Consider the following 13,762-nt stretch of genomic DNA (forward strand, 5'->3'; position numbering starts at 1 on the left):
GTATTATTATACATAAAATACTACGACGAGGTCATGGGCGAGTTATTTCAAAACGGGTTTTATGAGCGGGATAGAGCTAAGGAAATTATGAGTTATGGTTATGGAGGTGATGGGTATTGTTCATGGGTATGCTTGTGAGGTTAAACTAGTGTTTGTCACCTCCATTGCGTCTACGTACCTTTCCTACAATATTGAACCTCAATATTGATACGTGAGTACTCCTAATTTAATTTTTACATACTAATAGTGTATCCCTGACTAGTGCTCGAGAAAATAGGATTATGCATGCTTGTAAATTTGATAGTGCCCTTAGATAGGTTATGCCGAATCTTAAAGGTTGTTATATTATAGTTGAAGGAAGATATAAGATTTGCATGTCCTTAAAAAGCTAGAAAAAAATTAAGAACTTTTCCTTTAGATGCCAAATAGATTTGATGGACGGATTAAAAGTTATAGTCAATTAAAATTTCGTAAAAATGATGATTATCGTCGTTAATATCGTTGTCTTAATTTTTTTTATCAAATTGTTATTATTCCAAAATAACACGACTGTTACTTATTATTATTATCAATACTATATTATTAACTAGAAATGTAATACAAATTATATAACTACCTTAATAGAATCTATCGCAGTATTTTTATGATATTAAATGAACTTTATAAGTTTTATTACTTAAGATATATAAAAGTATATTTTAATATAAAATTTTATTTATAAACGAATTATATTATTTACTTTATTAAATCTTTAAAAAAAAAAATATTTTAAAAATATAAAACGACGATATTTAAATTATATAATAAAACATTTATAAAGTTTTGAAATCATTTGGAGTTAAACTAATTTTTGTCGACCTTTGCATACTAGACTCGAGCATTAGGATTGTGGTACACTATGACTTAACTTAATGTATTAGACAAATATTGACAAATACATAATTATATATAAATAATTTAGGTTCGTGAATCCAAGGCCAACCTTACACTTGTTCAATGATGTTATATGTATTTTTACTACAAAATACAGTATGGTGAGTTTCATTTGCCTTTTTACCCTTTATATTTTTGGGCTGAGAATACATGCGCAATTTTTATAAATGATTTACAAAATAGACACAAGTACGTGAAACTACATTCTATGGTTGAATTATCGAAATTGAATATGCCCCTTTTTATTAAGTCTGGTAATCTAAGAATTAGGGAACAGACACCCTAATTGAAGCGAATCCTAAAGATAGATCTATTGGGCCTAACAAACCCCATCCAAAGTACCGGATGCTTTAGTACTTCGAAATTTATATCATGTCCGAAGGAGGATCCCGGAATGATAGGGGATATTCTTATATGCATATTGTTAATGTCGGTTACCAGGTGTTCACCATTTGAATGATTATTTTTGTCTCTATGCATGGGACGTATATTTATGAGAACTGGAAATGAAATTCTTGTGGTCTATTAAAATGATGGAAATAAATGATTATGATAAACTAATGAACTCACCAACCTTTTGGTTGACACTTGAAAGCATGTTTATTCTCAGGTTTGAAAGAGATCTTCCGCTGTGCATTAGCTCATTTTAAAGATATTACTTGGAGTCATTCATGACATATTTCAAAAGACGTTGCATTCGAGTCGTTGAAGTTCATTAAAGATTATTATTAAGTAAATGACAGATTAGGTCATTTATAGTTTGGATATTATGAAATGGTATGCATACATGTCAATTTTCGATGTAAAGAAAGATTGTCTTTTAAAAACGAATGCAATGTTTGTAAAATGTATCATATAGAGGTCAAATACCTCGCAATGTAATCAACTATTGTGAATCATTTATAATGTATATGAACGGGTCCTTTCAGTTGGTATCAGAGCGGTGGTCTTAGCGAACCAGGTCTGCATTAGTGTGTCTAACTGATAAGTCGTTAGGATACATTAGTGAGTCTGGACTTCGACCGTGTCTGCATGTCAAAAGTTTTGCTTATCATTTCGTGTCGAAAATTACCTGCTTATCATTTTTAAGTCTAGACGCGCTTTCCTGCATTTATTGCATAATAGTGTATAGACGAATTCTTATCTTAGCATATCTGATACTGTGAACTTTGACTGACATTTTTCAAAGATTCTCCGTAATTTATGGGATTTTGGTATTATATATACATATGTAAATTATGTATAGAAAGATATCAAATCTAACTCCTATAATCTATTTCATATCAAAAATTCATTCCCTTGATCATACGAGATGGATCCCTCAACCAGTTCGAATTCCTCAGATTACGACAGCTATTCCGATATGGAGTCTCATTCCAGCTCCGAAAGCAGTATGACCGGAATAGATCAACCAATCAGTCATCACCTATTCTGGATTAAATGGGGATGGGTTCGTAGCCTCCTCAATTATTGGAGACAAGAAGAAGGTGATCCTTTCCATCCACCAAATTGCCCTATTGACAATGAACCTGAAGCACTTACCGGCGAACCTGTTCGAGAAACCATTTTCTCTCTCATCTCCAGAGTATCTCGTCACGATTATATACTACACCAAATTCTTGATTATATTTATCCGCTCGTCCGAACCGACGATCACCCCGGTGTAATAGAAGAAGTTAACGAGCTTCGCGCTCAGGTAGTGGCTTTGGAGAATACGGTGCGAAGGTTACAAACACCATCAGCAGCACCAGCAGCGTAACCAGTACCGCCAGTAACATCCACATCGCAAGTCTCAATACTAAAAGCACCAGCAGCATCACCGACATCAACATCAACCACCATTATTAACATCAACAGGATCATTACCACCACCAACAATCACATCCGCATCACACACCTCAATATCCCAATCTGTATATCGGATATCAACGTCACACGCACCAAAGATACCAAGGAGTACCAACAACAACAAACGATGAAGTATTGATTCATAACTTCATCGGAGAAACATTCTGTGGTGATTAGGTAATCTCTAAAGTTTTAGAGATTATCTATCTCAGCCTTAACCGTAAACCAGATGAGTGGACAGAGATGATAGAGAGAAGAACCGAAACCCTAACAAGACTGGTGTGTAAGGTACAAGCTAGACTTGTTTTACCAACATCATCAGCAGTACCAATAGCCTCACCAACACAGTCAATGCTGTCAACATTGTTAGAATCGTCAGCACCTCTAACCTCACAAGTTTCGCCAATTCAAGAATCACTGTGGAAACCATTACAAATTAATAACAAGTATATTGTATCAACGAGTTATGAAGTATTAACTCAGTTCCTCCGAAGAATTTATATGTATATTCTATAAAAAAAATTTTACCATAATAAATCTTTCTGTACTAAGCTATTATGTATGGAACTTAACTATCTGGTTAATTCATATTACTAATTTGCTATGATGTACATTCTTCGTTAACAATTTAATCATTGTTAACTACAATCTCTGCTTCAACTCAATGAATTTTATTTCATAATAAATCAAGTGTATCATTCAATAACATGTTTGATTATACACTTTCATCTTTGATATACCCGAAATTTACGGGAAAACAATATTCGTATCTTGCGAAGTTAGCAAGAGTTCCATGAGCATCAGCATGATTCACTAAGGAAATACATATAAATATTGAAGCATTGATTACATTAGTGAAATACTCCGCAAAGTTTATGTAATCTCTAATGTTTTAGAGAAAATTCATTTCTAATTCAATCCGAAAATCAAATGAGCTTAGTATGATATTAACTCATTGAATCTGTACTACATCTGAAGAAAATATACCCACATATATTTTCATAAAGATTGTAATGAGAATTCTTGTTCAAAATATTATTTGTGAAATTTTTTTAACGGGTAGGTAATACCCGAGAGATATATAAAATCACAATTAATATGTTACATTCTTCAATTCTGATTCAATAATCATCAACTAAACCAATATACATTCTTCTATAGAAATCAAAACAATCATACTCATTCGAATCTAATTACATATTCTGATTTTGGGAATTTCAGAATTCAACTCGAGATACAACCAAAATCATCACTCTTAGATCCTTATATTTTTCAAAGCTATACTTTGACTTCAAAACTGTGATAGCACATCACTTTTAATCGTAACACACAAGATGGATATGAGAAATCATTCGGGACTTAGGACGATTTCATCATTTGGATATTGACTATGACAATCTGCAATCAAAACCCTCCGAAATTCTAGAAGACACTTCAAATAATAAACAATTGAGATGATGATCCAACCACACGTTACCCGAAGTTTTGTACCTGAAAAACTCTCGAAACCAAAGTCATAATCTAACATGTACCTGCGTCGAATTCTTCTAGCAAGAACAACATTTCGATTCCTTTTCAAAGTAGCCAATTTTGTCACGGATCCAGCAAGTCAACTTCGATTTTTTCAGTCGGACCAGTCTTATTATAACCCTGATAGATACGTTGCCCTTTCGTCATTATTACTGGGGAACCTTTCATATTCCACCATATTACCACCAGCGTTTAATCATCTAAAACACGATTCTTCTGAACCCACCTCAGATTGATAACCAGAGATTCAGATATTATTGCATTAAATGCAGAGGAAACATAAAAATGGTAGATGGTTTAAACGGTCAAAAGTTTGATGATAAAAGATAGTGAGTTGGTAAAGCTCAGAAAAAGAAAGGATTTGGTACTGAAAAATGGATTGAGCAAAGTATGAAGGAAGCCATGGACAAATCACAGAGACTGAATCTGCCTTCAAAGGATCCAAATGATTCAGTGCCTGCTGAACTCGTTAGCGAACACCTTATTTCTTATTCTAAATCTCCACAGACAAATATTATTCATCATCATCATATCTTGAATATTCTAAGATATCATAGTATCTTTCATTATAAATATCCTTGATAATTCTGAAGATATTTTCATAAGTATTCTCATTTGAAATCAATTATCTCTCTGTAATATCTGCAACATAAAAAGAAACTGTGTTAGTTTCTAAATACTGAAAAATTCGAATATGAATGTTTTTGAAGTAGTGTTGGGAACTGATACATGAGTTAATATAATATAATGACACTTGATCAACGTCATTATATTACAGTAGGTCATGTTAAGTTTCTAATGGGATGTGATGATTCACAGCACCATCATCATGTGCCATTTACACGACTCTTACATTCGATCTAATCCTTAAACATAGCAAGAAAATATTTCTTGATGATTCGATCTTTTACAGGATATTCTGGTAATTTGACAAGTCAAAATCGCATCATTAAGATTTCCTTCTTAGAACATTAACTATGTTCATTCCGAAATTCATAACTGCAAATTCTGGACCATTACTCGCTTGACTCGAGGACGGGAAGAGGAAACGAAAGAATGAAGCTCCAAACTAGAAATTGGAGCATAAACCGCAGCAAATAAAAGAGAATATTAATTATGGGTGACAATGATTATAGAAGACAGATGCAGGGGCATCGAAATATAAGGGAAGATATAAAACTCAACAACCACCCTGAAGCTACAAACCGTGCATATCAATACGTATTGCCACGTAAAGGCACGGAAAAATTAATAACACTATAACCCCAAGATAATAGTAGAAGTAAATAAAATCTTCCGGTGGTAGATGAAAGAGAAGGATGACAGATGTAAAAATTAAGAGTATATCAAGGATCAAAATGGGATGGAGCATATTGACGAATGTTTTAAAGTATGAACTGAGGAGAAAGAATAGAAGGTGTGAGTTGTAAGGAAACAAAGAGGGTGGATTTATAGAAAAATATCCGACAGAGCAATCGGAACAGATTATTACATTTACTCAAAGAAGATCCTGATTTCCTAAGTCGCCGAAGAACCAAATCTTATTACGAAAATTTTCTTTAAATCCCTTAAATTCCGGAAATCAATCATAGCTACGTCATCAGTTAAAACAAATCTACATTTACTCATTTCGCTCTTTTACGATAGCTTCACTCATACGCTTCGAGAAATCGAATTATTTTATCCGTACTTCTTAATCATGATAAAACTCTATGTATCAGCTTATATTCGTCATAATAACATTCTTACTATTAGCTATGACGACCTCTATCAAATTTCGGGACGAAATTTCTTTTAACGGGTAGGTACTGTAGTGACCCGGAAATTTCCGATCAAATTTAAACTTTAATCTTTATATGTATCCGACACGATAAGCAAAATCTGTAATGTTGAGTCTCGAAAAGTTTGAAAACTATATTCATGTAATCAATTACCCTTTGACCATGTCTGACGATTCACGAACAAAAATGTGTAAATAGAAATGTATGTGTATGTACATATGTGTATTTTTTTTAAGCTAAGAAATATTGATAAAACATTTAAGAGCTTGGTGATACAAAAATAGATTATGAGATTATTATGTGACTTGAAAGCATTGAACGAATTAGTTGATATGAATATAAGCTACGAGATCTATTTTATGAACATAGAAATGCTATCACAGTAGTTAGTGAATAATACTTTACTTGAACGTATTTGTTCGATGTAAGTTTATCAATGAGATTAAAAGATAATATCAAGTGATTGATTTATCAGGTACATTGAATTATAATTACGAGTCTTTGTTATGAGGTCCACTTGAATTAGAAAACTCTTACTTTTAACGGTATTCGGAATATTTAGTAAAGTGATTCCATGTAAGAACAAAAGTGTTATTATTGAGGATTAGACAGAGGTTAGCGGAGAGTCTCGTTTAATTATCAAAAGCGTACCTTGCAATGATTGACTTGTGTCACTTGGTAGGTTAATTATTTAGTTTTCTTAATATTGAAGACGTTTTACGATATAGATGAAACCTTTTAAAGAATGATTTTGAATATAACTAATTCTGGAAAACTAAATTATATTTATTCAATTTAGTACAAACACATTTTTTTTCGATATAATAGAATTTGATTATAAAATATTTTTATGGATTTTCAATGATATAAAAATAAAAATAAATATAAAATAAAGATTTCTAATGAGCACCAAAAGACTACAATATTTCATCACAAGATTGAAAGTTAAAATGTTGGAAATCACTAAACCTGCGCACTTGCACGAGAAAAATCATAACTAAATCATACTGACTCGAAAAAGGGTGATTCCGGTGTCCAAACGACCGTAACTCAAAAATCTACAACTTTCATGAAGACACCATACACGAATCGTGTACCTATCTACACGAAACGTGTAATCTTGTGCCGACATATTTTGGTGGCGGCTCACTATGCAACATGTTTTTAATTTTTATTAATATTATATTATATTATTATATTATTTATAAATCTATATATATAGGATCGATCATAATTGTTTTCTAACTATCTATCTCTCACACTCTCTCTATAATTATATTTATTATTATTATTGTTAGTGTTATTATTATTATTATTATTAGTATTATTATACATAAAATACTACGACGAGGTCATGGGCGAGTTATTTCAAAACGGGTTTTATGAGCGGGATAGAGCTAAGGAAATTATGAGTTATGGTTATGGAGGTGATGGGTATTGTTCATGGGTATGCTTGTGAGGTTAAACTAGTGTTTGTCACCTCCATTGCGTCTACGTACCTTTCCTACAATATTGAACCTCAATATTGATACGTGAGTACTCCTAATTTAATTTTTACATACTAATAGTGTATCCCTGACTAGTGCTCGAGAAAATAGGATTATGCATGCTTGTAAATTTGATAGTGCCCTTAGATAGGTTATGCCGAATCTTAAAGGTTGTTATATTATAGTTGAAGGAAGATATAAGATTTGCATGTCCTTAAAAAGCTAGAAAAAAATTAAGAACTTTTCCTTTAGATGCCAAATAGATTTGATGGACGGATTAAAAGTTATAGTCAATTAAAATTTCGTAAAAATGATGATTATCGTCGTTAATATCGTTGTCTTAATTTTTTTTATCAAATTGTTATTATTCCAAAATAACACGACTGTTACTTATTATTATTATCAATACTATATTATTAACTAGAAATGTAATACAAATTATATAACTACCTTAATAGAATCTATCGCAGTATTTTTATGATATTAAATGAACTTTATAAGTTTTATTACTTAAGATATATAAAAGTATATTTTAATATAAAATTTTATTTATAAACGAATTATATTATTTACTTTATTAAATCTTTAAAAAAAAAATATTTTAAAAATATAAAACGACGATATTTAAATTATATAATAAAACATTTATAAAGTTTTGAAATCATTTGGAGTTAAACTAATTTTTGTCGACCTTTGCATACTAGACTCGAGCATTAGGATTGTGGTACACTATGACTTAACTTAATGTATTAGACAAATATTGACAAATACATAATTATATATAAATAATTTAGGTTCGTGAATCCAAGGCCAACCTTACACTTGTTCAATGATGTTATATGTATTTTTACTACAAAATACAGTATGGTGAGTTTCATTTGCCTTTTTACCCTTTATATTTTTGGGCTGAGAATACATGCGCAATTTTTATAAATGATTTACAAAATAGACACAAGTACGTGAAACTACATTCTATGGTTGAATTATCGAAATCGAATATGCCCCTTTTTATTAAGTCTGGTAATCTAAGAATTAGGGAACAGACACCCTAATTGACGCGAATCCTAAAGATAGATCTATTGGGCCTAACAAACCCCATCCAAAGTACCGGATGCTTTAGTACTTCGAAATTTATATCATGTCCGAAGGAGGATCCCGGAATGATAGGGGATATTCTTATATGCATATTGTTAATGTCGGTTACCAGGTGTTCACCATTTGAATGATTATTTTTGTCTCTATGCATGGGACGTATATTTATGAGAACTGGAAATGAAATTCTTGTGGTCTATTAAAATGATGGAAATAAATGATTATGATAAACTAATGAACTCACCAACCTTTTGGTTGACACTTGAAAGCATGTTTATTCTCAGGTTTGAAAGAGATCTTCCGCTGTGCATTAGCTCATTTTAAAGATATTACTTGGAGTCATTCATGACATATTTCAAAAGACGTTGCATTCGAGTCGTTGAAGTTCATTAAAGATTATTATTAAGTAAATGACAGATTAGGTCATTTATAGTTTGGATATTATGAAATGGTATGCATACATGTCAATTTTCGATGTAAAGAAAGATTGTCTTTTAAAAACGAATGCAATGTTTGTAAAATGTATCATATAGAGGTCAAATACCTCGCAATGTAATCAACTATTGTGAATCGTTTATAATGTATATGAACGGGTCCTTTCAAGTGGCGCCTTAACACATCGGAACTTCACCCGTTATTCTCTTGGAGTGGCGTCTTAGCACATCGATACTTCACTCCGGGTGGTGTCTTAACACATCGACACTTCACCCCGGGTGGCGTCTTAACACATCGACACTTCACCCGTCACATTACTTTGAGTGGTGTCTTAGCACATCGACACTTCACTCGTCACATGAAATGTGGTGTCTTAGCACATCGACACTTCACATCTCACGCTACAACAAATAAATACATTATATACCTATATATAATTATTCCACTCACTATATTAACCCTTCATCATTGGGGTTATATAAGTCCACATCACACGCCCATGTGATAAAGTACACACAAAGTGTGCACCTCGCCAAAGTGGTCAACCAAACTGCACAACCGTGCCAATTGGACCTATACACAAGTCCATCAAATCCACCTATATGTGAAGTGAGCTCTATAACCGAGAACCACTTCACCTGACCCACACCCATCCTACACATACATATGCATATAGGATATTAACACTCACCTTGTCGCCTTGCTGAATGCTTCCAAGTAATCCGCAACTCGTCAATGGAAAATACCTATTCCATTATCACAAATACCACAACATAATTAGGGTGGATTTACAAACCAACCCAATTTACACTTAGTGCAATTTCGACCCAATTGCACTTCCAAGCACAAACCGCGCCCAAACTGACCAATATTCACTAACACGAGTGAAAATGGTCCTAACACACCAATTAAACCCGATCACAAGTGTTAAACAAGTGTCATACCCATTTTGACACCGAAACCCTAATTTTGACCCATTTCAAAATTAGTTAACCAAACACACCCAAAAGTGTTCCAACACTTACAATATCACTAAACCTAGTGATTAAACTCATTATCAAACCCTAATCAAGGCCAAATCGTCAACTGACCCAAAACCCGCCAAGTGACCAGAATAACAAGTCACCATAAACCTACTTCATCATTTAGAAGGGTTTTACAACAAACTAGTTCAAAACCCTAACTTGAATATCAAATCTAACAATTGAAATTCGGAGTTTGAGCTTACCAATACTACCACAACGTAGCTAGGAGCGAGATGAACAACTTTAGAACCCGAGCTTTAGCGAGAATCCGACTCCTTCTTCTCCAAATCCACCTCTCTCTCTAAAACCCTTACTCTCTCTCTAGATGAGGTTGAGAGTGTTTGTGTGGGTGTAAAGTGATCCAAAAATGATCAAGGGATCAGCCTTGAAGGCTCCAAACCGGCACCCAAGTGAAATTACCATTTTACCCATTTATAACAAATTAAAACAGCTGGCTCGTCAGACAGTTTGGACGGCGTCCCACCTTTTGTTGCTGGACGGCGTCCCCCTATCTGGACGGCGTCCCGATCTACTACAAAATCAGAAACAGAAACAGGGTGTTACAACTCTCCCCCACTTAGAATCGATCACGTCCTCGTGATCCTCGTCACTTAACCAAACGGGCCACACCCTACGGTCCTCAAACATAAGTCCCAATCCGACTTTTCCTAGGCAACTCTTCCCATTGGATCACCTTTAACAACTGAAATCGTCACCGGCGATTTATCAAAACCACATCCGAGCACTAATACCTGCTCAAGTCCCCATATCAGGAAAAACTTAACTAATCTCGTACCGAGATATAAATTCCTTAGCGTACCTTTACCAAGGACAACGCTAAAAGCGACCAAGTCTCAACCTAAAGTCAACAATCCGAACATTGAAAATCGAACCACATGAATCCTTACAGATTACACTTACCGCTAAACATCCTTTGTAGTGCGCAATACAACCAATACACCACTATCCTAACATCATAAGCAACGTCAAAAACCAAAAGCGCTCAAAACGACTATGGCAACGCTAATCCTAAGGTGCACAAAAATAGACTATTGTTACACCCATAACAACATGTGAGCGAAACACGGCTATCGCCTCACTAATCCCACGACATGGTCCCCACGATCCCACCATCGGCGTATAAAACCACCGTTAGTTCACACAACGTGGTCCTTACGACCCCGCCATTGGCGTATAAAACAACCAATAGATCACACATCCAACAACATGAAGGATGGCAGAAAACTACACGCGACCCACTTCCCAAATCTCAATACCGGATGAAGTCAGCGGACCCCGTCAACGGTCATGCTTCACCGATATAACACTACACCCATGATGAAGTCAGCGGACCCCGAAGGTCATGCTTCACCAATCAACGATCTCATGATGAAGTCAGCGGACCCCGAAGGTCATGCTCCACCAATCAACGATCCCATGATGAAGTCAGCGGACTCCAAAGGTCATGCTTCACAAATCAATGATCTCATGATGAAGTCAGAGGACCCCGAAGGTCATGCTCCACCAATCCACGATCCCTTTTGGCCTCGAACAACGAGTAGCGTAACATCACGCTCTGCTACACCATAGTGAATCCTAACGGATACCACTAGCCATTCACACAATCGAGCAAGAACCACCTATATCAAACATAGGCACAAAACAATAATTCTCTAGAAGAGAATCCGACACACACCTCCCTTAACCGAAGGATTTCACCTTGCTCGCCCAAACACGTCCATTATCTCTCAACGAGATTTACCATCTTACCACCTCGGTGAAAATTTAAATCCAAAAACATAAGTACAATTTAACCGAAATTGTACTCTACCATAAATCGACCAAAACTAGGTCCCGACACAATTTTCGGATCTACCAAAAGCGTCATCCGAAATCTCACACCAAAACCTCCTCGGGCGGGAGTGTAACTCACCCACTTGGAACTACGCTCCAATATCACAACTCGTACAACCGTACCAATGCTATCAAAGGTAGACTTCACCAACAATTGGGCTCATACGACCCATCACCACATCTTGCTCTAATCTTGAGCACACGATGGATTTCGTACCACCCTTAAACACGTCGAACGAAAAGTGCACCACAATTACACAAACTATACCCTCGCAATCATCCAATTGCTTTAGTTTGTCAAATTCCACCTTGTCACTCATGTACCTAAGGATTTCACTGGTATCCTAAGTACAACGTAACCGCAACACAATCGGAGTCGAACACCACGGTAGTAGGTATAAAGAGGCACCTAGTGTCGCGTCATGTAGACTCCATTACCCACATACATTGAGATCCAAAACACTCGATCTTAAGGGTTCCAATTCACCCGTCGAACCTCATGGTTCATCAAATTCAACACACAAGCGAACAAGCTCTTAACAACCGAACACCAAAACCATTTCCATGGCTTGGTAGAACATTTTACAAATATCAAGGAATGCTTGGTTGCACCAAGTCTTACGCCCTTTTCCCGACAATCAAACGTCACCCTAGGGTACTTCCATTAGGAACGTCACCCATATCCATATCATGCACAACACAATGCATTTAATAAACTCAAATTCAAACGGCACTTAATAAATAATCAAAGGACATATTTATTAAAACGAAACGTACCTTAACGTCTCCTTGCCGCACCCATCCCCGCTAACTTGGGACATTCCGACTTACGATGTCCTTCTTCTTGGCAATTGAAGCACACCATACCATCACCATTTGGTACCGAACATTCCCAAGACTTGTAATGCCACAATTGTAACATCTAGATGCACTAGAATCCGGTATACCCGTCCGCGTACCACCCGTGCTCACACTCGGACCCTTAGTCCTCTTACTCGGAGCACCATACGAAACAACCCTTCTCTCACTTGAAGGTTCGCCAATCTTTGATCGCGTATACGACTCGAAACCTCTAGCCACGGTGAATAATTCCGCAAACGATTTCGCGTGACCCTGGCTAATCTTATTCTTCAAGTCATCATTCAAGGTTCGATAGAAATCTTGCATCAACAAATTATCATTCCCCAAATACTCCGGGCAAAAATGACCCTTCGCCATAAAGGTCGTCTTGAGAGTATTCAAATCCATAGAACCCTGTTGCAAATTTTGCAACTCATTACGCATTTCCGACAAATCGGCTGAAGTCCGGAACTCCTCGAAGAATTCCTTCTTAAACCCGTCCCATGATAACGCCATAAACATTTCGCCACCGACAAGATCAATCTTGCCATCCAACCAATCCTTCGCCCTACCCCGCAACAAACTAGTAGCGAGTCTCATCTTCTTCTCAGGAGGGCATTAAATAGTATGAAAACACCCTTCGACATCCGAGATCCAAGTTGTGCTTACCAATGGATCCGGTTTCCCGTCATACATCGGGGGTTTAGTCCTCATGAAGCTCTTAAGACTTTCACTACTACCCCGAAATTCGGAATACTTCCTATCCATTTCTTCTCGAAACGTACCCATTTGCTCCGCAACGGCGGCCGCAACTCTAGCGTTAAACTCATCGTCATTCGTCTCGATCTCGTTTCGCGTCGTCATTCTAAAGAATGCAAAGCGATTAGTCCACGAACGTATAAAACAACACGCACAACACCGCCCCATCTTGCTAAAC

This window comes from Rutidosis leptorrhynchoides, chromosome 7 (assembly GCF_046630445.1).
Source record: "Rutidosis leptorrhynchoides isolate AG116_Rl617_1_P2 chromosome 7, CSIRO_AGI_Rlap_v1, whole genome shotgun sequence".
NCBI lineage: Eukaryota > Viridiplantae > Streptophyta > Magnoliopsida > Asterales > Asteraceae > Rutidosis > Rutidosis leptorrhynchoides.